Here is a 25,308-nt window from a genome sequence, read left to right on the forward strand (position 1 = left end):
ACTTTTGTGTGCACATCCCACAGAGAGAGCAACACTTCCATTAAACACATTTTTAGGCATCCCTGAAGGTTACCAAATCAACGGAGTAAATAATCAGTTTTCAAGCAATCCATATCTGTGCATTACTGTTATCCCCAGGAGGGTAAAGTGGGAAGCAGGAAAATCTGGCTGGTTGACAAGAATTCCAGATGAGGGAGGATAGAGAGGTTAGAATATAACCCACATCAAGGTAATAAATACAAACTAGGAATTACTGCTAAAGCAATATTAGTATTAATACACACAAAAGAAACAGGAGCAGAGCCAGAAATTCTAAGACAACAATCCAATAGTGCATTACAAGGGTTTATGGGGGCAAGCCAAGGAAAGGAACAAATGGGGCCTGCTGGGGGAAAAAAGGAGACTCCCATGCAATTTATTATAAATAACCACCCTCAACAAAAAACCAAATTGTACAGGGGATGGACAACAGCCCAAAGAGGGCTCCTTTAATATGGCCTTTTGTGATGAAGTGAGTAATAACATTAAACACTATAGAGCCAAAGACATAAGTGATAAGAGAGAGAGAAAGCATGCTAAGAAGAAGTATTGCAATGGTTCAGACAGGAGGGAGTTAGGAGACAGTAAGGAGCTAAAACAGTGGAAGCTGAAACACAAACAAAGAGGAAAACAGAAAAAGAAGAAAAACCGAATGAGAAAAAAGACTTGGAAAAAAGAGAATCAGCAGCCTTGAAGAGACCCAAGGCAATGGCTCCCTCTGCTCCACCTCCACCCATACCAGAAGCAGCACCATGTCCATGGTCCACCACTCTCCCTGAATGGCTGACTCCAGCTCCACCTCCGTATCCTGATGACAAAAACCCATTCAGAGCAGGACAGTTTGTGCTGAGAGGGGCCGACGCAGCCAGAAATGAGCAAAAGGTAAGGTTGCAAGGGAAATTCACACTAACCATGATGAATGAACAGCGGCAGAAGAGAGGAATTCAACGCCAGAGCAGAGGAGAGATGGAGACCCTCAGACCAAGGCCCAAAAAGAGAGTCTGCTCACTCAGCACCAGAGGCCTACTTAGGACAGACAGCCCTGACTCCAGTGACTTCAGTGACGCGGAGAAGTCATCATCATGCCAAAGTGACAAAGTTGATTATGAAATGCAGGAAGCACGAAGTCATGCTTCTACGGAAGATGATAGGCGAGATTACAGCAAAGTGGCCAGCAGACAAAAGGATGAAGACCTCCATGAGACCAGCAAGAGAAAAAGAGAGATGAAAGCAACAACATGCATCTCAGTGAAAGAGAGAGAGAAGCATACAAATATCTCTCTCAGACCCTCAACCAAGGACATACATTGCTGCTGAGACTCCTACAGCAAAGAGAAGGCAGAATGGAAAAACTCGAACGCATATCCCAAGACCTGCAGACCATCAGTTGGAGGCAATAAAGAGAATGGAGGATAGTATGCAAGAGCTGGAAGATAGACTGAGAGAAGGAAGGAGCCCACAGCATGGGAGAGAATGCAGGCGGCCAGCTGAATTATCTGCCCAGGAGGAAAGAACCCAGGAAAAGCATGAAAGGTTGCTGGGAGCAGAAGCCCAGGCCATTAGCTCAATGCCACAGAGTTGGGCCTTGCCTAGATGCATGAAAGCTCAATTTAGTGGGATTGTCACCCCAGAAAATGATCCAGGAAAGCCCAAATGGCCCACGGAGGCATCCAGGCAAGAAGCTAGGATGGAGAGGCGCTGGAGAGACGGTGCTGTCAGACGGGGCATGGTGTTGAGAAGTGGAACAGAATTGGGAACACACCCCAGGCATTTAGACAGGCCACTGGAGGAAGAAATGTACTACATGGATGATGGGAGGAGGTCTCAGTCAATGGATGATCTTTGTCAGGGATACATAGGAACCATGTGCCCACTGATAGCTAAAGGAGGGCTATGAAGCTATGTGCCATGGTCATTCGCTGACATGGTGGGCCTGGCGGACAGACTGCCAGCCCTGACAAATGGAGCCAGCAAGTGGATCACTGCAATGGAAGAAAGTACAGCAGGAGTGAGGCTGGCACTGGGAGATGTGAAAGCTTTGCTCATGTGTGTGGCAGGCACTGCAGTGACTGAAGAAATTTTTAAAGCAGCAGGATTGCCTATGGTAGTAACGGGCAATGCCGTAGACTACGTGGGATTTGGAGGACATCAAAGTGTAATATGGGCAGAGCTAAGGAAACAATATCCAGAGAGAATGGACCCCTCCAAGTTGGAAGGAGAAGTGTTAAAACCAGATGAGTGTCTCTCCAAGTTCCTGCATGAATTTCAGTGAAAATGGAAAAGCGAGACAGGAAGCGCGTGGAATGCAAACAACACCACTGAGAGTCTGTTTAAGTTGATGGCAAAGAAAGCCATGCCACCAGAAGTGCAAAAAATGCCTGGATAATGTGGTGGGGTTAATGAAAATGGACTGGCCAATGTACATGGAACACATAGTTCATCATGTGGAAAGCTACAGAAAGGAGAAAAGGGAAGCAGAGGAGCAAAACAAGCAGCTGGTTAACAAGCTAACTCAGCTCCAGCTGAGTGAGTTAACCAAGCAAAGAAAAGACAAAGAGAAAGCTAAAGTCCAAGCCCCTGTGGTAACAGTAACTCAGGCTCCTGCTCCACAGCCTGAACATCCAGCACCCCAAGCTCCAGTGATTCCCCAGGCGCACCACAATCTCCAGCAGCAGCAGCAGCCCCCAAGACCCCAGTTCATGTACATGTGCACTCCGCAGGAGGAATGCCACCAGGAAGGGGAGGATTCAGATTTCAAGCGGCCAGGAGGCAGAGGGCAACCACGACCAGGGTTTCAGAGAGCCCAAGCCCAACCAATGCTGAACACTACATCCTCTGGAAGAGAATGTTGGGGATGTGGACAGCCTGGCCATTTGCAACAAGATTGCCCCCACCAACAGCAAAATCAACCACCACAGCCAGCGCCTGCACTATACCAGCTGCAGCCAGTGCAGTACCCACAACACAACATTCAGCCCTAACCTTAACCCTAACTCTGCTCAAAAGCTCCACGTCTGTTACCAAACAAGTTTAGCAAAAACTCTACTGACTACAGACCGAGGGAAGAGCGAGCTGAAAAAACCTGACCGCTATTAAAGAGAGACGCGACGTGAGCTGTCACACCTGAAGTGAGTGACAGCTGAGGTTGCTGTGTGTGTGTGTGTGTGTGTGTGTGAGTGGGGCACACGGCATAGGGGAGGGGTGCTGTGTGTGACTGGCCTATCACACAACGCGGACACAGTCAGCTACCCAGTGAGGATTTTCATTCATCACGCGCATGGATATTGACTCATATTACTCGGATTATACTCGTACTCGGCAAAAGTGCATTATCTGTACCGGATACTCAATCCTACCCAGTACTGTCATTCAGTACATGGATGATCTGTTAATCTGCAGTCCTACCAAAGACCAATGTGAGAAAGACTCTGTGGCAGTATTAAGTATTTTGGCAACAGGGGGATACAAAGTTAGCGAAGACAAACTTGAATTTTGTCAACAACAGGTAGAATATCTAGGAAGACTGTTGCATGGAAACAAGAGACTGATTGCACCATCACAGGTAAAAGCAATAACAACAGCTCCAAAATCTAACACGGTCAGTCAAATGTTGACCTTTCTGGGGATGGCAAGGTACAGCAGACCATGGATTTGTGATTATGTAGTAAAAACTGCTCCATTGCGAGTTCTGATTGAGTACGTTTACATGCACACCATATTCCTGTTTTAACCGGAATATTCGCAATATACCGGCTGCGCATGTGTCATGTAAACACACACCGAACCCGATTAAGGTCATATTCTGGTTGGAAAGAATTCCGAATTCCGAATAAGACCCCTGGCATATGCCTGTTCCAACCGAAATATTGAGGCATGTCAACACATTAGTCGGAAAATGCCCCGAACCAGAATATTCAGTCACGACTGCACATGCTCGATTCGCAAGGAATTCTGGGGCGTCTTTGTTGCTATGGTTACTGCAAGCAGGGAAAACCATAGACATAATAACATTGTATATTACGTGTGTGGGGAAAACGACATGGCGCACACTACAGCATGGCGAAAAGCAGCAAGAGCCAGGAGTCTGCAATCTGCCTTCAGCTGATCAAAGACTTAACCCTTGTGTTGTCTTCATATTCTGTTTACTCCCCGTGTCCACTGGGTCAAAATGACTCGCCTTCACCAAACTCCCCTAAAATAAAATTCTTTCTTCTTTTCTTCTTTCTTTTCCAATTTTCTGGAGACACTCATGACCCCCAGAGAATGACCCCTATTGATTTTGGTGACCCTAGGACCTTCCCTCTAGCGACACCATTAGGTCAAATGTTTGAATTAGAATTAGTATATCTGGAAAAAAAATTATCTGATTTTTTTCAAAACAGGATATAGATTGAAATTCATCCATGTCTCTGATATTAATGAACCCAGGAGGATTAAGCCTCTTTATTTTGGTGACCCCATGACCTTTCCTCTAGCGCCACCATCAGGTTAAACTTTCAATTCTAAAATTAGTGTATCTTTAAAAGCTTTCATCTGAATCTTTTCAAATTTTCTAGACATATTTATGACACTTTGAGGATGAACCCTATTGATTTTGGTGGCCCTATAACCTTTCCTCTACCTCTAGCACCACCACCAGGTCAGAGTCTCAACTTAGAATTAGTGTATCTTGGACAGCAGGTAATATTGTTATATTTTGATCATGAGAGCCTGTATGTTCCCGCACATTTTAGCCTCTGTAGGGTCTGAAACTGCTCACACACACGCACACACACACACACAATACACACACACAAGGTGCCAACATTGTAATATTTCAATCATGAGAGCCTGCATTTTCCCGCACGTGCTTTCCTGCACATTTTACCCTCTGTAGTTTGAAATTGCTCACACACACACACATACACACACACACACACACACACACACACACAAGGAGGCAACATTGTTATATTTTGATCTTGAGAGCGTGTCTGTTCCCGCATTTCTTGACACTCACATCTATAGTGCCACCTGCTTGGGTCAGAGCTGGTCACAGGCAGTGCCCTCTGTTGGTAAAGACCACATGTCTTGTCATTTTTGTGTGCTACTGATCAATATTAGACAGAACTAAAGCATTCTCACATTTTTGTGGTGTGTAACTGACTCTGTGACTGTGATTTCAAATGTCGGGTCATTTTGACCCGAAAACAATATTAGTAGACTACGGTTTTTTGTACAGCTCACATGGAAATATGAATAAAGGCAACACTTCACTTTTTCTGATGTAGGGGTCAATCTAGGAAAAGTCATCAAATTTCATGTTGAAAAAATATCATTTAGGGGATTTTTCTGTGCTGTTAAACACAGTGGCGGGTGGAGTATATCGATGGGAGAAAAAACAGAAATAGCAACAGAAGAAGAAGAAGACTTCTTCTCTAGTTCTAGCATAAACAGCACCAAATTGGATAACATTGAGGCAGGGCTGCCACCCTGCTATCAGGGACTGGCAGCTGCTGCATTTGCCTTTCAAAAAGCCTCATCCTTGACCATGGGGCATCCAGTCACTCTCTACACATCTCATCAATTACATGCACTGCTCACAAGTCCACGCTTTGTTTTGACCCAGGCATGGCACACAGGTTATGAAGTCATCCTAGCAGCAGATGCAACTCAATCAATCCAGCCACAAAAATGGTGTTGCCTGAAGATGGCAGTCCTCATGATTGTGTAAAAGCTACAGAGGAATTTCTAAAAGCATGTAGAAGACTTGTACAGTGAACAAATAAGCAGATTTGACTTTGTTTGTAGATGGTTCTTGTTTCAGAGATGCCACAGGTACTCATGCAGGATATGGCATTGTGCAGCTTAACACTGATGGCTCACTCATTCACCACTGTTCAAACATTCTATGTGACGCAGACCTTGTTCAGCCCAGGTAGCAGAGTTGAAAGTGTTAACAGCACCATGTCAGTTGGCAGCAGGTAAGAAACTGAATGTTAACACTGACTCAGACTATGCTTTTAGTGTGTGCCATTTCTTTGGTAACACATGGAAACAAAGAGGGTTCCGCAGGTCAGATGGAACCCCAGTCAAACATGGGAAAATCATCTCTAAACTGCTAAGAGCTCTTCAGTTGCCCACAGCAGTGGCTGTCCTGAGATGTCATGCTCATCAAAAAGACACCTCTCGATGGGGGGTCACATGATGTACCGAGGAGGAAAGACACACCGCTGTCGGTCTCCTCACTGGATTTAACTAAAATAATATCCCTCGGTTTGCCCGTTGCTAAAATAGTGGTTAAACTATCGCTAAACCTACATAGTCGCTGGACATGTCGCTGGAAAACTTTTTCACTACGCCCAAGAAGAGAGACACTCGGAGAAAGAGCAACAAGCCGGCAGCTAGCGAAGCGCTAGCTAACCCAGATGACTAAGAACATTATAAATGTAGAACAATTAATAACATGACAGGGATATTAAAAATAGTTACTTGGAAATTCCAAGGAATGGACATGTCATGTGACAATGTGATGATAAATCTAAATATCAAGAATGTGCATCTTATTATCATTTCTTTTCTGATTATCACTGTATGATCACTGTGATTTTTCAATATTTTTATCTTTTTATTGATTGATTGATTGATTGATTGATTATTATTTGTTTATTTTATTTTTCTTTGGTCTCCTTTGCTATGTCTTTTGTTTGTCATGTTCAGGTTTGGTTTCTTTCTCTTAAAATGTTGACTGAGACTAGTTAATATCATATTGATCTGCACACTGGTTGTGCATCTGTACAGAAAAGTCAATAAAATGTTGAATCGAAAAAAAAAAAAAGAAATAGAAACACATAAAGGAGTCTTCAGTCAAAATTTAAAACTTTACAAGTCTAATAACCATTTCTTGTCCACCAAAGTCACACCAAAGTTTTTCAGTACATTAAATCTACCTTTATTAAACCACTTTTAAATAATATTTAATTATCAAGCACAGCATTGATTTTATGTTTTTTACTGAAACTTGGTTAGACCAACAACACTAAAATAGTTTTTACTGAATAAGCCCCTCCCAATTTCAGTTTTATGAGTGAGACTAGAGTACATAAGAAAGGAGGGGCAGTAGCTGTTTTGTTTACTAATGCTTACCAGTGCAAGCAGATGCCATATGGAAAGTTTTCATCTTTTGAAAATCTTACCCTGCAGCTGAAATCCTCCTGTAGAATTATGTTTATCACTATTTACACACAGACAACCATATTATCACTCAAATTTTTTGATGGCTTTGGCAAACTGTTGTCAGTTATTTGCACTGACTTTGATTGTGCAGTCATTGTTTGTGATTTTAATATTCATGCTGACAATCTCCTGGACAGTAGAGTTAAAAATTGGACTGCACACACTGAACTTAATCATACCAAAACGTTTTAACATTCCTAAGGTTGTGGTGATGTTGCTCTCTCTGATCATCCATGTGTCTTCTTTGAACTGACTATTTCAGTATCCACAAAAGCCAAAGGCAAAGTTTGCAAAGTGGTATATAAATGAAAACACCAGTGCAGTATTATGTCAGGCATTTTCTTCCAACAATCTGGTAGAAAATTTCAGTTCTAAAATTATAAATCTCATTGATGCCATTGCCCCCATGAAGGTGAAAGTAGACTGGTAAGAAAAAATCACTTTGAAGAAATGACTCCAATGACTCCATTTACTGCATGTCATCCTATATCTCTATATCTCTCTCAAAAATGCCAAAATACTCAAATAAATAAATGAAGTCCAGAAAATCCATATTTCAAATGTTGATGATCCAGTCCTTTGTGGTAACCTCCGTTCTTGGATTAACAAAGCAAAACTCCAGGTTCATTATGAAATCTATGAAGAGAGACTCTGGGCCCTATCTTGTGCCACCCGCTACCCGCTGCCACTACCCGCTACCCGCAAATTGCGGATTAAGGAACTTCCGCTATCCCTAAACGGTATCTTGCACCCACGCTATCTGCTATCCATTATGCCGACTCCGTTATTTGCGCCTGGAGGTGTGTCCGTGGGCGTGTTTCATGCGCTATCCCTAAAATTGCAATCTTGCGCACACACTTTAGGGAAAGCAGATCAGGACCACCCGCTATCCGCTTTCCCTAAAGTTTGGGCTGTTACGAGAGCGCGCCCAGGTGGCTTCAATGCACGCCCCGACGGAGCCTCGCCACGCACACGGTCGGACTGATACCGGGACGCCGCCGGAATGGACTGAGTATATTAATCATATAGACTGTTTAGAGGAAGGACTGTTTTTAATTGGACACTTACGCCAGCACGTTTTATTGTTTTATCATAAGCCAGCAGCTGTGCTATATTTTTATTCTTAATATTTTATTTGCCCAATCTACCTTGTCAATAAATTAGTTTACACATAGTTCTACCTCTGCCTCTTGTGTGTGTGTGGTGTGACCCGGGGATTTTACTCAGTCAGTACAACCTTGTGACACGTCCACTTGGACACATGTGGCTCCACCTCCCGAATTAACTCGCCTATAATATAATACATATATATATTTATATAAAGCCAACTTGCTTTAGCCTCAGTAGAACCCCTGAGAAAATCTACCTCCCTCTCTCCATCACGAGTTTAGGATTTAGGATTTAGGATAGCGCATCCTGCCCTTAAAGGCAATGGCACCTGGCACACTGATTGGTGTAATTGGCGTAATGCCCAAAACACGCCTATGCATAATATAGCGGGTAGCGCAGGTGTTTTACGGATAATGGGAGGTGCGCAAGATAGCAACTTTTGCGGGGGAACTCCTCTTGCGCAATGCTAAATCCCTAAATAACGGGTTTAGGGACTTTGGCGCAAGATAGCACCCTATGTGTGTATAATTATAAACTGAAAAATGCAGGGCAGACATTCTTCTTTGATTTCATTAACAAAAACAAAAATAATGCACATGGCATATTTGCTACTGTTAACAGGCTGAGACAGCCCCCCTTATTCAGAATGCTGCTACAAGGGTCCTGTCTAAAACTACGAAAGTGGAGCACATCGCTCCAGTTCACAGATCACTGCACTCGCTCCCTGGGTCTCAGAAGCTCTTCTGGAATAGGTTTGCTTACTGTGCCAAGATTCAAAACAAAACATTGTGAAGCAGATTTTAGATTCCATGCACCATATGTCTGGAAAAAAAACTTCTAGTGGATCTGAGGCTCTCTGACTCTCAGCTCTTTTAAATCCAAGCTTAAATCTTTACTGTTTGCCACTGCCTGTTACTAAATTATGCACTGTAATTGCAGCTTTTTCATTCATTTTACCCAGTTTATTTCATTCTTCTTTTCTGGACTTTTATTTAACTGTGTCTTATAAATTTTGTTTTATGTTTTCTTTTTTAAATCGGCATTTCTGCTTTATTTAATGGTGGTGTTGGTGTGGGGGGTGGGAGGGTGACATGCAGCAAATGTCCTGAGGTTGGATTTGAACCCAGGTGCTGTGATTGGGCCTCAGCCTAAATGCAAGTATGAGCTCTTATCCAGTGAGCTACTAGAGCGCCCCCTGTGTTATGTCTTCTTAAATCTTTTTTAAAGCAATTTGAATTGAATTGAATTTTCATCCAAACAAGCTCAGAATGAGAATGAATTTAACCAACTGAATATGAGGAAAACAAATCAGGGGAAATTGTTTTTGCATCATTCAACTTCAATGTACTATTAAGACGGTATGGAAAGTGAAATAAGTCTCTCTCTCTGGCCAGCACAGAGGTGCTAATGCATGCTTTTATCTCTAGTCGTATAGATTATTGTAATGCCCTGCTTTCTGGTCTCCCCAAAAAGAGTATTTCACACCTTCAATTACTCCAAAACTCAGCTGCATGTGTGCTGACGAGGACCAGAAAGCAGGCTCACATTACACCAGTTTTAAAATCACTGCATTGGCTCCCTGTGCATTTCAGGATTGATTTTAAGGTTCTTTTATTAGTTTTTAAGTGTTTTAATGGCCTTGGGCCTTCTTATCTGTCTGACCAGCTTTTACCCTACCAGCCCTCCCGCACCCTGAGGTCCTCCGGTACTGGTCTTTTAACTGTTCCCAACGTTAGAACTAAAACTTATGGTGACTCTTCATTTTACTATTATGGCCCACGTCTGTGGAACAGCCTGCCGGAGAACCTCAGGGCTGCTGAGACTGTTGATGTTTTAAAGCGCAGGCTCAAGACCCACCTTTTTAATCTGGCTTTTATCTGATTCTATTTCCACTCTTCTTTGCTGCTTCTATTATTTTTATTGCTTTTAGTTGCTTGTTAAATAATTTCTTTTTTACTTTTTAATACACATTTATGTTGCCTGTATTGTTTTATTGTTTTTAATGTTATTGCTTTTAATTTTATTAATACTCACTCATTTATTACACTACTTTTTTTTTTAATATCGCTTCTTTCTATTCCTTTTAGTATTGATTGTATTTTACTCTGTTATCCTTTAGCTTTTAGCCCCAGTGTTTTCCTCATGGGGGCCCTCCACACCGGGAGCTGTGTCTGGCCTGCCTGCAGGGGGTGCCGTCCTGGGGCCTGTCCTGGCCTGGATGGTTGGGGGCCCTGTTCTATGGCCTTATGGCCATGGTATGGGCTCCTGTCCGTCTGGGTCGGGGTGGTCTCTGCGGTGGCGCCCCCTGTAGTCGTGGGCTGGGACGCCTCTCGGTGTGGATGGCTCCCAAAGAATGAATGGTGTTTCCTCATCTGGTCCCTCAGTGCTCAGCCATATTTTATTCTATCTTTGGGTTGGGTTGGGGTGGGCTGGGGTGGGGTGGGGTGTATGCCTGGGGTGTATGCATGTGTGAAATATGTTGTACTTGTGTGTGTGTGCGTGGGTGAGTGCGTATGAGGGGGTGGGCGATTAGGGTTTTATGTATTTTAATGTAAAGCACTTTGCGTTGCATTTGTTTTATGTATGAAAGGTGCTATATAAATAAAGTTTGATTTGATTTTATAAGTCAAACTAGACCACAAGCAGGTATGTGTGGGGTCCAAACCCCCCACGCAAGTAGGACCCAGCGCCCTGTGGCACCCAGGCAAGTCCCCCAGGGCTGCCTGAGGTACATGCCACTGTACCAGCCTCTAAAATTTCCTTTACATAACTATTACGGTTTAGGCTGCATTAAGAGTTTTATGTGTGGAAGAAGAAAAAAAAAAAAATAATAATGATGATAATAAAAATATATTAAAAATAATAAAAATTTGGGCAAAAACAATAGGGTTTCCAGAACCGCTGGTACTGGTAGCCATGGTGCACTTGCAAGCGTGGCCCCCAGCCAGGGGCGGACTGGGACAAAAAATCGGCCCGGGCATTTTGGACCAGACCGGCCCACCACATTCGATAACACACACCTTTCCGGTCTTTTTGCTCTCTTAAATGTGTATACCAACTGTGCAACTCTTTAAAACCATAATGCCATGCAGTTAGTTAGCTGCCATCAGCAGTGTTGGGCACGTTACTTTGAAAAAGTAATTAATTATAGTTACTAGTTACTTCTACTAAAAAGTAATTAATTACCAGGAAAAGTAACTATTACGTTACTTTTTAAAAAATTGTTCAAATATGTCAAATTACTTGCCTGCCCCAATCATACTGGCCTATAGTACTATAGTGGAACAATAAAATACAATAGATGAATAGGAATTGAACTTTTTTATTCTACTGAACAGGCCACAACTGGCCAACACCTTTTGGGCACCTATTTCAGATCAGTAAGTGCAGGTGCCTATCAACATGAATGGAGAATGAGCCCAAACTGCAGATAGGAAGATCATGGCGACAAAGAAAGTATACCACACAAATCTTTGTTTAAATCTGAATCTGATTCGATTGGTATGTATATCTCCCCATAAAGTTAGAACAAGGCATTAAAAAAGGCAAAAACAACAACAACAACAACAACAACAACAAAAAACCCCAAAACAAAACAAGGCAAAATAATAATAATAATAATAATAATAATAATAATAATTTAGCACCTGGGTTACAAAACAAATTCACAAAAAGAGTACAGAAATGAAAATTACAGAAACCCGAAATACCACTGTGTGTGTCATCTAGCCAGTGACAGGCAGAATGATAAGAATCACTTCACTGTCATGGTTAACAACAAAGTGAGGTAATAAAGTGAAAACTGACTTTTGTCTGAGTGGGGAACTGAACCCCCGGTCTCCTGCATGGCAAACGGGGGCACTGTCCGCTCTACCATCGGGAATGTGTTCCTCCGGCATTGTTTGGGCTTGTTCTTCATTCATGTTGATAAATTACGAAAAAGCGAAAAAGTCCGACCGATTTGAAAATTGACAGCCGCTTTTTTTCTCGCACTTTCTCTGCGCCACTTTTGCGTTTTCTCTCCATCTCAGTAGATCCTATGAGATAACGTTCGACCGGCGTTGCACTTCACACCGGCTCACCGAGCCACAGGCTGTGATCTGATTGGGCCAGCCCCGTGTCAGTGAAGAGAAATAACCAATGGGCCGCAGAGCAGCGTGTCTCAAGGGGCCGGCCCGGTGCTGAGTAAACAAACTCTTGCAATGACTTTATTTGCCGAAATCATTATGCAGGCGGGACCAAACTACGCAAAAGGGGTTGTTTAGCAATGTGATTGGGCCAGCCCAGTGTCAATCGGGCCGCTGATCTACTGATCTTACGGTCAGCTATTTCAATAATAATTAAAAAAAAAAAAAAAAAAAAAAAGTGTCGGGGGACTGTCGGCCCACTTAGCACATCGGCCCACCGGGCAAATGCCCGGTGTGCCCGATGGCCAGTCCACCCCTGCCCCCAGCCCATTTGGGCTTGCAAGCTGGTATGAGTGGGGTTTGCATTTTCCACGGAAAATGCAAATTTTAGATTTGGTGCCCCCAAGTGGCCAATTTGCTCAAAATTTCACAGGGTCCCTAAGGGGAGTTGGGGAACAAAGGAACTCAAGTTTGGTGTTGATCAGACTCACAGTTCCGGAAATATGACACAATTCCTGTTTTATTCCATTGGGTTTTATTGTTTTACTGTCTATTATTTATTATTTTTCATTTTTTATTGCTATAAGTGTACAGCACTTTGAGCTGCAGTTTTATCTTTTATCTTCTTAAGTATTTAATTCTTTTATTTCATTGGGTTTTATTGTTTTACTGACTATTATTTATTGTATTTTATTTTATTGCTATAAGTGTAAAGTACTTTGAGCTGCAGTTTCATCTTTTTATCTTCTTATATATTTAATTCTTTTATTTCATTGGGTCTTATTGTTGTACTGTCTATTATTTATTGTTTTTTATTGTTTTATTGCTATAAGTGTACATAACTGAGCTGCATTTATGTTATGAAAGGTGCTATATAAATAAAGTTTATTATTATTATTATTATTAATATTATAGGTACATTTCGGGGAGGAAGTTAAAAAATTGTAAATTTGGCATTTTTTGTTGGATCGAAATTCTTTTCAACTTTTTGGTTTGAGGGTGCGTAGATTCTGTGTGCCTAGTTTCGTGGCAATTTGACTTCCGGCCTAAGAGAAGTTCGAAAAGTTGGGTCACGCGAATTTTGTGAAAAAACCAACATAGGACATGGACGTGGCCTATTTCACAAGATTCATCTCCACCCACAGAACGTGAGAATATAAGGCATTTGAATGTGTGACTTACGGATTGGGAGTTATCAACACGTTGACCTTGATTATAGTGCCACCTGTTGGTGTGTAAATTTTGGTGAGTGGGATTCTTGTACCAGTCTGAAGCTACGTGTGAAATTTCTTCTGAATAAGTCTTCATTATAATAAAACTTCTGTAACCGTGCCATCTAGAGGTTGATTTGTGTCAACTTCAGTGAGCACATTCTGAACGGTATAGGAAACATCTCCTCAAAGTTTCATGTCAATCGGACATATTGTTTCTGAGAAAAATGCAAATTTTAGTTTTGGCGCCCCCTAGTGGCCAATTCGCTCCAAATTTTGCAGGGTCCCTCATGGGAGTTGGGAAACAGAGGAACTCAAGCTTGGTGTTAGGGCCATTTCATAGTCGACGCAAAGGTACGCAAACGCGAACGTGTCGTGATGCGTCGGCTGCCATGATGCGTCGATGCGGTGCAAAATGTGTCGTCCGAATTTTTGTAACTCAACACATCGACGTGTGTAATACCATGCGTTTCCGGGTGATAATGCAAGCGATATACCTGAAAGTAACCACTTTCTGTATTCACAGAAAAAGCAGGTTGAAAACATGGCGGGCAAAGAGGAAAAGCTGTGTGAGCTTGTTCGGGTGCACCCCCAATTTGTATGATAGTTCAAGTGCCCTGTACTCAAACAAAATATCTATTGAAAATGCGTGGAAAGAGGTTGCCACATCAATGGGAAAGACCATTGAAAAAGTAAAAAAGACTGGAAGACTGTCCGAGATAAATTCGTTCGTGCACACCAAAAGTATGAAAAATGTCTGCAAAAGTGGTGCAGGGCAAACAGGGTTTGGATACCCTCCGATTTTAAAGTGCTTGAGCTGGATCCAAATGTAAACCGGAATGTACTAGTGACTCTGCTACCCCCTATAGCTCAAGCGATGTATTGCATATCAAGTGTTGCCTGTGTCGCTTGCATTCAATGTGTTGACAATGACAATGACTTTGCTTGCTCGCATTGCGTACGTAGACTATGAAACAGTCTTTAATCAGACGTACAGTTCCAGAGATATGACAATTTCCTGTTAAGGTACTTATCGGAGAGGAAGTTAAAAAATTTTAACTTTGGCATTTTTTGTCAGATCAAAATTCTTTTGATAACTTTTTTGTGTGAGGGCCATAAATTTTGTGTCGATAAGACTAGGAGTTTGTGCATCATGCATCGGTGCCACGTCTGTAACCTCAGGTGTTTAGGCTCCAGTACCAGTTTTACCAATGGAAGAATAAAAATAAAACTAAAACTAAAAATAATAACAACAACAACAACAGCAGCAAGAAGAACAACAAGAAGAAGAAAAATCCGATAATCCGATGGTACTGGGATCCACGCTGTGCTTGCACAGCGTGGCTCCCAACCCAATTCACCCCTAATAACAACCCTTCTCAATCGGAGCATACATTCCTGCAGCTTACCTGCCACCTGAATGGAGATTATGTGGCTGAGTGTGTTGGGTGGCTGGGTCTTGCAGTAGTATCTACCAGTATCTTCTTCTGTAGCAGAGCTTTTATGTAGGACCAGCACCAGGTTCGGCTGCATTGAGCTCATATTGATGAGGCACATGCTATCCTTGGAGCAGATGATAAGGATAGACAAAAAGTGTCACAAGAACACCACTAACATTTGTGGACTCTAATAATATCAACACGAGAGGGACTGTTACATCAAGGTGAAAAATCATCTTCCATGGCCCTCTCCTCAACAAAATGAGGAATAGTTGAAATGCGTGTGAAAGGCAGTATTTAAACACAAGAAATCAGATCCAGCATCATTGATCTGACCTTTAATTATATAATTTTAAATACACTAACACAGTAAAATACACTTATTTAAAGTCACATTAGAAGTCCTAGATCATGAGAAAAGTTTGAAAATCCCTGATCTAATGTTCAAGTTCTTTGCCTCTCATAGTCCATTTTTATGTGTTTTTAATGTTTGTTGTGAGCTTATTAAATAAAGGGGTGAGCATATTAAAAAAGGAAAGTAACCACCTTATGTCCTGTGTCCCTCCACAGCTGTGCGAGGTGTTTGGTTCCCAGACATGTGAACTCACAGCTCAGTCTGAAGCTTTCTCCAATTGAGAGCACCTTGTCAGCGCCATCAAAAACCACTGAGACGTCACTGCAAAAACCTACAGGGTACACAGAGAGAGCACATAGACATAAGATGATGATAGTGAAGATAGTGTGATTCTATTCTGCTAACTTTGGTACAGACATGGATTAAGCTTAGTTTTACACAGAAGCCAGTGAGGATTTCAAAATAAAAATTTTATTTCAGTCTAGGGCATGTACCTCCCTGAGACTTGAATGCCTGATTTCTGGGCCCTTGAGGTTTTGGACTCTTGTATTATATTATAAACATGCAATGTGCAGAACAGCAATTTTATATGCTGCCATAAGAAAACATATTTTTGATCCAGATGCCCTTAATCCTCTAGCCAACATGAATGTTATCACAAAATGTCTCTGGGGAAAAAAAAACACGTGGGGGCATGGCTCAGGAGGCAGATCGTTTGTCTGGTAACTGAAGGGTTCCCGGTTTGATCCCCGGCTCCACCGAGTGTGTTGAAGTATCCTTGAGAAAAATACTGATCCCCTCACCGCTCCTGATGGACAGCTAGGTATGGGCATATTATGCAAAAAGTAAGGTGTTTTTTTTTTTTATTATTATTATTTAGACAGCTACGAACAGCTGTGAATAATTTTCTGTTAGATGGGCTAAAGTTAAATGTTTTTATTACCCTCCTATTACAGTGGTGTTGTTGGGTTTATATAGATATATGTATGTATGTGTATTAGGGTGGCTCATTTTTACATGTAAATTTTCGACTTCATATTTTTTAAGCTCCTAACCCCTAAATTGATTACAATACATGTGAAAACTCTGCTGGTAAATTTTTTTCTCAATCGGACAACATTTATCCCTCTCTCATCGACCTTGAAATTTAGCCATAGACTTAACAGTCTTTTTTCACACGTGAATAGGGCAAAAATTTTATCTTATAGATATCACCATGAAACTTACTAAGTTGATTACTTACAATAAGCCAAACAAAAAATGTATTTCAAGTTCTTGAAATTCTTTGTTTACATGAGCAAATTTCAAGTTGGATAGGCCAGTTGAGGACAGTTGAAGCCAGGTTGATGTGTTTGATTTCTGATGTTCTTTATTGGAAATTAGTTTCTGTTCTGTTTTATGTTACTTCCTTGACAACTGATAGGACTTTTACAACAGGTGATGGTGCATTTGGCATTTATAAACTGATTACAAAGCATTATGACAGTAAGAATTAAAAATAGTATTATATGGATGGTTTGACTGTGGTTAGCTACAACATAAAGGGTCTGGGAAGTCCAATTAAAAGAAAGAAAATACTCAACCAATTTAAAGCTTTACACTGTTCAGTTGCGATGTTACAAGAGACACATATGTCTGAGGCAGAACACCTGAAATTAAGGAGGGATTGGGTGGAACACATATACAGTGCATCTCATGAGGGAGGGAGGAAAAGAGGGGTTACTATTTCATTCAAAAGGAATGTTTTCTTTTAATAGCAAAAAATAATAAATAAAATAACTGTGTACTAAATTCAAGTATGGACTGACTACCTGCTGAGAAGGGATCTCGAACCAGAAAATCAGTTACTGTTCTGGGAATGATGGATGGATTGGACTTGATTGATGTATGGCGATATCATCATCCCAGAGACAGAGATTACACATATAGATCCCAAGTTCATGGGAGTTACTCCAGATTAGATATGTTTCTTGTTTCAAAGGCAGATGTACATAGAGTGACAGAGTGCAAGATAGAACCCATAACTTTGTCGGATCATGGCCCCTTTAAGATGAAAATAAATTTAGGTCAAGAAAAACAATTCAGATACTGGAGACTTAACGTCTCAATGTTGAATGGCCCCCTAATCCAACAGGAACTATGTGACAGGTTAAAAGAATATACTGATATAAATGATAGCGGAGATGTTACTACATCTTTTTTATGGGATGGTGCCAAAGCTGTTATGAGGGGATATATCATTCAAATTACGTCGAGAATAAAAAAACAAAGAGAAGCCAGGAGACTTGAATTGGAGACTGAAATTATGAGGTTAGAAAAAGAACACAAAATATCAAGAAGAAGAAATACATTAGAATTATTAAAACAGGAGAGACAAAAATTAGATGATCTACTCACATACAAAGCAGAGGGAATGCTCAGATTTGTGAAAATATTATGAAATGGGTAATAAAGCAAGTAGGTTAATGGCTTTTCAATTATGGAAAGCCCAATCGAACTGTGTGGTACCTAAAATTAAACACCCTGACACGAATAGAAATACTTCTCAACTGAAAGAAATAGCAGAGGCGTTTGCTGCATATTATAAAAAATTATATGAAGGTCAAGAATTATTAGGGAAGGAGAAAATAACTAAACTTCTGGATTCAATGCTATGCTATGTTCCCCCATAACAGTACAGGAAATAATAGATAGTATTAGTAAGTTAAAGAACAGTAAATCCCCAGGTCTCAACGGATACTCTGGGGAATGCTATAAAGTTTTTGTTAACAAGCTAGCCCCAATTTTATGTTGGGTATATAATTATGCACTGGATGAAAGGGACCCCCCAAAAACCTGATCAGAGGCAATCATCACGGTCATAAACAAAGATGGAAAGGACCCCACTCAATGTATGGGATATTGGCCTATAAGTTTGCTTTGTCAGGATTTAAAAATCTTGACCTCTATCTTGGCAAATAGAATACAAAGATATATTCGGAAATTAGTTAACTCAGATCAAATGGGGTTCATCACTGGACAGCAGGGCATCAATAATGTTAGATGAGCTCTAAATCTACAATCTATTGCTTCTGATAGAAAGACATCAGTGCTTCTCAGCCTAGATGCTGAGAAAGCATTTGATAGATTGGAGTGGACATTTTTGGAGCAAACACTGACTCATATGGGCTTCAATGAAACTTTTTGTGTTGGACTGGAGTGTTTTATAGGAATCCACAGTGAAGAGTCAGAGTTAATGGCCAATGCTCCAATTTCTTCGATCTGGGACGGGGGACGAGGCAGGGGGATGCACTTTCGCCAGTCCTGTTCACTCTTAGCATTGAGCCCCTCGCAGAATTGATTTGAAGCAACCCCTTTTACAAGGAATAAGAGATGAGGGTGGAAACCAACATAAAATAGCTCTATACGTGAATGACATATTATTATTTATTGAAAATCCTGTCCACTCAATCCCGGCTCTCCTACAAAATGCCTGGCTAAGCAAAAAATGAGTCTTCCTGGCAAAGTTAGGGTTAGTGTGGGTTTAAGGTTTCATGCTTAAAAGTAAGAGGTTAAGGTTAGGGTTAGGGTGGGGTTAGGTTAGGTGTAAATTAAAAAGGTTAAGGTTAGGATGAGGTTAGGTTTAGGTGTAGGTTAAAAGGTTAAGGTTAGGGTAAGGTTAGGTTTAGGTGTAAATTGAAAAGATTAAGGTTAGAGAAAGGTTAGGTTTAGGTGTAAATTAAAAAGGTTAAGGTTAGAGTAAGGTTAGGTTTAGGTGTAAATTAAAAAAGGTTAAGGTTAGGGTGTGGTTAGGCTTAGGGATAAAATAACAGGTTAAGGTTGTGGCGGAACCTGACTCCTGGTACTGGGATTACTGCAATTCAGGGTTAGGGTTAGGGTTTCAGATATTTAGGGATCATACTCACTCCCCAAGTAACACAACTATACCAGGCGAATTATAAAAATAATATTTGAGATATTTAGAAATGAATTGGCAAGATGGGATGTGCTACCGTTATCCCTTTTGGGTAGAGTAGAGGCTGTTAAAATGAATTTACTTCCCAGACTCTTGTTCGTGTTTCAATCTCTCCCAGTCAGGATCCCGACATCAGCCTTCAATATGTTGGAAAAGCTTATATCTAGATTCATATGGCAAAATAAGAAACCAAGAGTGAGCTTTAAAACGCTCACTTTTGGGAAGAACAGGGGTGGACTCAGCCTCCCCAATATAAAATATTATTTTTGGGCAGCGCAACTAACAGCAGTGGTAGCCTGGATTAACAATGACATGGAGTCAGGATGGGTAAACATAGAGCAGAATTCATTGCTAATTATCCCTCTATCTGCTCTAGTGTTTCTGAGCAAGCAGTCCCAGAAGAAATTGGAAATGAAAAATGTATGGGTGAAACACACCTTAAAAGTATGGTCAACAGTCCAAAAGAGAATTACAGGGACAGCTGCCCTATCACAGGCTATGCAGATTGCTGGAAATTTCTCCAACATACTGGGGGGTTATTGTCGTAGAGAAATTTTCATGCAGGAGTGATAAAGTATCTTATTAAGCTTTTCCATCCAAATTCCCTCCAGTTCTATGACCTGCTACATTTCCATTGGTATGTACATATTGATGTCCATTCTTCCTCCGATATGTTCATTCCTCCCTCCTTTTCCCATTTTGTTTTAATATATAGGGTCGATTGTGTTTTCATATTAATATTTTTGTATATATTTTTGAGATAATGCCTCTTTCTTTGTTTGAATCAAATGCCCTTTTAAACACATCTAACAGCAGCTTACTCGATTCTGTTACACCTTTTACCTTACCACTGACAGTGTCTCATTTGCAAGTAGCGATAGAAGTCCCTTGTTTCTAGTGAATATTTCTCCATAAGCATCTCGAAACTAATTAGAGTACTGTCTTTCATTATTCTACAAAAAGCTGTTATCTCTTTATGTGTCCACTCTTTGAATCTAGTATCTAGTTTATTTGGAGCAAAGTGTATGTCATATGCGCACCACTTAAGAAATCATGATGAAATCATCATCAAATTGTTTCTGGCTTATTTCTAATGGTAGGGTTTGAAATAAATATAATAATTTGGGTAATATATTCATTTTAATCGAATCTATCCTTGAGTTAAAATTTAGGTGTGAGATTAGGTTCCATCTTGCTATGTCGTCTTTGTATTGGTGAATGATTGCATTCAAATAGCTCAGTGAGGTCCTTCGGTATTGTAACTCCCAGATATTTTAGATGCTCCGTGTGCCATACTAAATTGTATTTACCTTTGGTTTCTTCTAGTGGGTTGTAGTTGTAGCTGAATAGTTCTGTTTTGCTTATATTTATTTTATATCCAGATAATTTACCAAAGTATTCAAATGATTGCATTAATTTAGGTAGTGAATTTGTTGGCTGTTCCAAAAAGACCAAAATATCATCTGCATAGCAGGCTAATTTATGCTCCTTTCCATGAATGTTAATGCCTTTAATTTCTTGGGTTTTTCTTATGTGTTGAGCAAATGCTTCCAGATACAGTGAGAATAACAGTGGTGAAAACGCACATCCCTGCCTTGTTCCTCTTTCCAAAATAATACTTTTTGATAAACAGCCATTAACCTTAATTCTTGCACTGGGTTTATCATATAGTGCCTATATAGTCCTAATTATTGTGTCATGCAGGCCGAATCTATGTAGAACTCGATAAAGAAAGCTCCACTTTACTGAATCAAAGGCCTTCTCTGCATCAACACTAATTATCATTGCTGCTATTTTATTCTTTTGGATATGATTAATTATATGCAGTGTCCGTCGTGTGTTATCCTGAGTTTGGCGCTCTCTGATAAAGCATGTTTGATCATTGTGTATTAGGTTAGGTAAAAACCTTTCTAATCGTCTTGCCATGATAGTGGTGAACAGTCTGTAATTTATATTAAGAACTGATATTGGTCTGTACGATCCACATTCTAAGTTGTCCTTATTTTCCTTCAGTATGGCAGATTATGGCTTCCTTCCAGTTAGGTGGTGTTTGTGCCTTCTTTAAGATCCAGTTAAATGTAGGAAGTATCACTGGTATCAGCTCTTCCTTTAACTCCTTATACCATTCTGCCATGTAGCCGTCTGATCCTGTTGACTTCTTCAGTTTGAGTCTATTTATTGCTGTTCTTAATTCCTTTTCTGTAATGTCCTCGATCATCCTTTTATTTTGTTCTTCGTCTAATACTGGTAGATTAAGAGAATACAGAAAACAACTACTTCAGCATCGCTGCCCTCCGCCCCTTGAGAATAAAGAGTTTTATAGAATGCTTCAAAGGCTGTCTGAATTTCATTTAATTTTGTGTTTGGATCTCTAATTTTATGAATTGTGTTCTGTGCTGTTTTTTTTTTTTGTTTGATTTTGTTTTTGTTTTTAAGTCTCCACGCCAGGACTTTCATTGATTTATGTCCACTTTCATAATACCTCTGTTTTAGAAACGTTAGGTTTTTCTTGATTCCGTATGTGGTCTTAAATGGTCTTAAATGGACTGCATTTCCATAGCGCTTTTCTAGTCTACTGACCACTCAAAGCGCTTTACAATGTTTTGCCTCACATTTACCCATTCACCCACACATTCACACACTGATGGCAGAGGCTGCCATGCAAGGCCCCTAGCTGTCCATCAGGAGCGGTGAGGGGTTCAGTATCTTGCTCAGGGACACTGCAACACACTCTGGAGGAGCCGGGATCGAACCTGGAACCCTCCGGTTACCGGACGACCACTCAACCTCCTGAGCACGCGTAGTCAAATCATTAATTTCATTTATTATCTTCATGATTTCCTCTACTAAATCCTGTTTGGTTTCCATTTTATGTTTCCTCTCTAATTCTTTTAATTTGTTCTGTAGTTCGAGTAATTTCTTATTTCTCTTTTTTTTTTTCTGGATGAGGATATTGCTATGATTTTGCCTCTTAGGACAGCCTTTAGAGCATCCCACAAAATGGGAGGGGACACATCCCCATTATCATTAATTTCTAAATAAGAATGAATCTCTTTTTTGAATTGTTCTTTCAATTTAGGTTCGTTGAGTAGGCTTGAGTTTAATTTCCAATTAGTCATTTTTGGTTGTAGGTTCAGATCCAAAGACAAGTATATGGGTGCGTGATCGATTAAATTCATTGTCCCAATTTCACGTAGTCTATTCTTGTATATAACGAGTGAGGTGAGGAATAATGAGTATAATCGCTTTGACCAGGATGTACAGTAAGTCTCTCCATACATCAATTAAACCAACCTCCTCGAGTAATGTATTAATTTTCTTGATTAGCACCTTTGCATCCCGTGTTTTCCCATTAGAGGTGTCTAGTTTTGGCTGTAGGTGTATATTTAAATCTCCTCCACAAATAAGAGGGCCCACCGTTTCTGTTACCATAATATCTATAATTCTCTTAAAAAAGTGGATGTCACTTCCGGGGGGGCGTACACATTCGTAAGTGTAATGGGGTTTCCCTCAAATTTTCCCTTAACTAGAATAAAGCTTCCCTCCTTATCACCCATTTCAGTTACTTTTTCAAAGTGTAATTTGCCTGATAATAGAATAGCAACTCCTCTCCTTCATCCGGATTTATAGGAAGAGGAGAAAACACTTGTAAAACCCATTCTTTTTAATTTCTCATGTTCGTTATCGTCTAGGTGGGTTTCTTGTAAATATACTATTTGAGCTTGTTCTTTCTTCATTTTGGTTATAATTTTACTGTGTTTTATTGGGTTCAACAGGCCATTAACATTATAAGATACCACATTTACCTTACCGCTAACCATTCTTTAAGTGTTTAAATGTCTTTGAGGAAGCAAAGCCTGGTGCGAACAATACAGTCCCTGAACCTGCTTGAATAAATATAACATGAACAAAAATGCCGCATGGAACAGCAGCTAAAGAAAAAAACTCTTGTTGTAACATAGTGTTGAAACATAGTGTTGACTTCCAACTGTGGGGTCTGTCTCTTTGCCATGTCGCTTGTCACCTCCTCCACCGAGCCATACAGCACCGTTCCTTCCAGATAAAAAAACTCTTAGCTTTGCTGGGAATGGAGTCTGGAAGCGGATTTTCCTCTCCTTCAGTACGGACTTCACCTTCGCATATTCCCTCCGCTGTTTTAGAACCTCGGGTGCGTAATCATGATCCAAGTTAACTCTGGTTCCCATATACTCAAATCCACGTTTCTGCCAGGTCATTTTTAGTACTTCTTCCTTCATTCTGTAACTGGCCATTTTAACAACAATGGACCTTGGCGCCGCGTTTGGTGGTGGCTTTGAGATCAGAGCTCGGTGAGCTCTTTCCACTCGTATCTCAGTGGAGTCCGGCAACTCCAGTTTGCCGTAATAAAAATTCCACAAAAGCAGCCATTGACGGAGACTCATCTTCAGATCCCTCTTTGACACCATATATTCTAATACTGTCCCTCCTGGATCGGCCCTCCAGGTCCGTTAGCTTTGCCTTCATCTTTATCTGAAGCTTGAGCATGTCCATTACTTTACTCTTAATTACTGTAGTTACACTAATTTATATTCGAGTTTCGGCGTCCATGATCCGCTTTTCCGCTTCTTCAACTCTCTCGTTTATATTATTTTTATTTATCTCCTCCTTAATTCCCATCAGTTGTGTGCTGTTATCTTGCCTGAATTCCCTCAGTTCTTTTAGGATCACATCCAGGCTCGCTCTGCTAGCTTGCTCTCCGGTGTCTGTTAGCATATCAATCCATGGCACTGCTAGCAGGTGAGGTCTGGTCATCTCTGTTTCCTTCGTCTAACTCGTACTGTGTAGATTTCTTATTGCTCTTTCCTTTAGGAATCTTGAAACCCCAAATGTTATTTAGTATTATCACTGAGTTTTTTTGCGAATTTGGGTTTCAGTGGGGTAGTTTTGACTACAAATGTCGGAAGTGCTTTCTCCTAGGCTGCCATCCACCTGCTTGCCAAACTGGAAGACAACAGATATCGCTTTTAAGAGATGGGCAGGGTTATTGACCAGTTCTGTGACAATGTTTAACAGCCATTCTCATATCTCCAAGATAAATTCTTTCTATCCCAAAGTGATATGTTCTGATATTTTCACATTATGCATTACATCACAAGCCATAAAGATTGGAATATAATTAAAAATGCTCCAACAAATGTAGAAACATACTTTAATATAATTAAACATCAGATACCCTACAAAAAGCTTCCCATATATACAGAAATCTGTTACTGGATACACCAGACAATACTCTTTATATCAAAAATAAATAGGAGCTGGAGTTAAATATTATAATTGAGGATGGAGAGTGGGAAACAATGTGCATTGGATGTCATAAGGGTATTAATAGCAACATGTGGAAGGAGTTTGATTGGAAAATGAAGACAAGGTTCTTTAAGGCCTTCGGTGGTTTCCAAATTTGTAGATAACCCAGCTGTAATATACTGTTGGAGAAAATGTGGAATGGTTGGCGACCACTCGCACATATTTTGGGATTGCCCAATGATGCTTCCTTTCTGGAAGGGGGTAAAGAGAAAGACAGATAAAGTTCTGGGAATTGGTTTATTATTCACCCCAAGTCATTTTCTTTTCTATCTAACTCCTGAAGACATGTACACCAGAGACCAAAAGCACCTCTTACATATACTCTTGATGACTGCTAGGAAAATGGTGATAGTAAAATGGATGAATCCACAGCCACCTACAGTGTTACAATGGAAACAGAAGCTGAGGGAGGTGTATGGAATGGAGGCTTTAACTGCTCAATTACAATGAAGGTCTGATGTCTTTGTGAGGAGGTGGTTACTTATAGCAAGAAACCTCTCTAACTGAGGGGAAC

The 25,308-nt window shown here is 40.6% G+C and overlaps 1 protein-coding gene across 3 annotated transcripts in view; it reads right to left on the minus strand.

The window, feature by feature from the left end:
* The window catches only part of LOC115374742 (major facilitator superfamily domain-containing protein 12-like), a 151,813-nt gene that overhangs the window by 35,929 nt on the left and 90,576 nt on the right, over window positions 1-25,308 (minus strand). For 2 of the 3 annotated variants that reach the window (XR_003929651.1, XR_003929653.1), the window contains exons 13-14: window positions 15,688-15,827; window positions 15,112-15,265 (exon numbers count right to left, since the gene is read on the minus strand). The gene's annotated coding sequence lies outside the window, so the exon portion shown is untranslated. The remainder of the gene's footprint in view (window positions 1-15,111; window positions 15,266-15,687; window positions 15,828-25,308) is intronic. The other variant, XR_003929652.1, reaches the window with a different exon arrangement.

The sequence above is a fragment of the Myripristis murdjan genome, chromosome 17, assembly GCF_902150065.1.
Source record: "Myripristis murdjan chromosome 17, fMyrMur1.1, whole genome shotgun sequence".
Classification (NCBI taxonomy): Eukaryota; Metazoa; Chordata; class Actinopteri; order Holocentriformes; family Holocentridae; genus Myripristis; species Myripristis murdjan.